The following is a 2368-nucleotide window of genomic DNA, read 5'->3' as shown; positions in this document are numbered from 1 at the left end:
TCTGTTTTCTGACCTGTAGTATCCCACAAGCCTGAAGCAGGCTGAGCCAGAACTTGACCTTGCTGTCACTAAGGAGATTATCTAGGGTGGAGCCTTCCTCCCGAGATCACTCTATTGTTCAGCCACTGTTGCTGTTTCTCTTCAAGATACTGTTACCTGCTGAGAAACCCCCCTGATCTATTCCGGAGACTTTGCCCTATCCTGCATGCCATCACCTGCAGTTAGTTCCAGGCTCCAAGCATGAATTGGCGGGAATGGGCCTCCCCCCTCTTTTATATAGTGTGTCTGCCATTAAACATTTGAACCCTGAGTTGTTTTCTTGGTTCCATTATTTCTTGACCCGCCTAGGCTCCCTCTTTTCTTTCAGTTCCAAGATGCCTTCAAGGCTCAAACCCGGACATGAGAGCCCCAGGCTGGCCCCTACAATTTGGTGCCCAATGTGGCGCCTGGGATAGGCAGAGGACATTTGGAAGAAACACTGCTGGTTTAGAGCTCCATGGAAGAAGTAAAGAATTAAAGAAAATTCGTACTGGAGAAGGTTGGTACAGGCTAAGCTGGAACAGTGCTAAATCCACGTGCTAGATTCACTTAGGATCAGCAGTGAGTTATCGGGAACTAAGAACTCAACGGGAAGGCAGTCGACCACAGCTTCCAGAAGCTGCTTTTTTTTAGGTGAAAGAAATAAAAGGGTTTAATAAAAGAGATTTAATAATCAGGCAGATAGCCGCATTTGGAAACTGCATTAGGTGGGAGGAAAGTGGATTTTGAAACTCTCCCAGGGACAGAGAGAAAATTGGGGAATCCACTCTTGTGTGTGTACCAGCAGGTGTCTTTTTTCTGAGTGTCTGTCTTATGTTTCCTGAAATGAACATGTGCTCGTTGTGTTGGTTATTTGTCTGTGTTTCGTCCTGTGTCTCTGAAACATAGTGCAGTCTGAGTTTAGATCCACCTGAGTTTGGTTTCACTGGTGTTTATAGACGATGAGGTTTTCTGAAATGCATATTTGGTATTTGTAGCTGTCCCTTCGGGCTGTAAGGACCAGAGGACTGTGGTCAGCAGATGTGCTAGGAAGAATGCTACCTCCCCAGGGGATGCCCTGGGGAGTAGAGAGAGCCAGAGACATCTGGCAGTCTCCAGAGATTGGTCAGAGGGACCAAGTTTTGTTTATGAAATGGAAGCTTATCCTTCTAATTCTTTTGCCTGCTTGTAGAAGACAAGAAAGGGTTGCATGTGTCTAGATCTGTTGTTTACTGTTTTGTGTATGTGTTTAGAGGTATGCAAAAATTTAGAAAAGTGCTAGTGTAACTGGAAAAGCCCTACTGGGACATGATTGAAAATGCAGCTCTTAAAGGAGCAGGCAGACCTTTGCTTGTAATAGAAAGTTAGCTTAAAATTAGTAACTCTGTGTTAGAGTCATTCTAAACTACATGTGGCAGGAGCGAACCCAGGAAAACAGGTCTTTAAAGATACTTCAAAATAAGGATAATCTGTGGGCCAGGACTCTGGCAGAGTGCTCAGACTGAGAACTGTTTGCCCTTGGGTAGATGAGGAGCTCAGCTTGGAGTAGCCTCAGGGACATTTGTGAGATGTTTCTTTTGTTTTGCAAACCGTGACTGGGGAAGTTCCTGGGACCTCACCCACCTCTCCCTGCCTTCAGGGTAGATTCCTTAAGATTCAGATGCAGTATTTTTTAATACTTAGGTTTTTAGCTATACTAAAAATTGCGGTCCTGAAAATCTAAGAAAGAAAAATTGATTTGCTTCAAAATTTTATTTTCAAAAGCTTCGAGGAGATGCTAATTGGCTAAGATCTCACCTTAAACTCACCACAGGAAAACTTAAGCCTTTGTCAGGTGCTATTAAGAGAGACACAAATTAACTGGCAAAGAACAAAAGGCCTTGCAGAAAATAAAGAAAGCTTTCATAGTTGTTATCAATTATAATCAATGGTAATTACATATTAGCTGCCTATTTTAGTTATTGGTTACTAAATGTGCTCACAACAATTTCTTGGCTAGAGAAAACATTGTTGTAAAATCATCCTTCTTAACCTTGAAGTAAAGTTTCAGACCCTATTGAGGCTGCTGTGATGCTAACAAAGAATTGTAAGATAAATTCATATATTTTGGAATAACTATAACAAATTGTGTCTTAAAAACCTGACTAAGTGTCTGCTTTTTGTTCCAAACAGCAATTAATTTGGTTATTACAGAATATTAATATTTGATCTATTGCATATCATCATTTTAAATAAAATTGACAATCATTATCCCAAAGATAAGTTAAAATTGTTTTTATACATGTTTTTGTATCTTCTATAAATTCATGCATACGTGCATCCCATTTACTGTGTTTAAAATCAGCCCTCT

Source organism: Mus musculus, chromosome X, assembly GCF_000001635.26.
Source record: "Mus musculus strain C57BL/6J chromosome X, GRCm38.p6 C57BL/6J".
NCBI classification, from domain to species: Eukaryota; Metazoa; Chordata; class Mammalia; order Rodentia; family Muridae; genus Mus; species Mus musculus.
Note: the sequence above shows the minus strand (reverse complement) of the source record.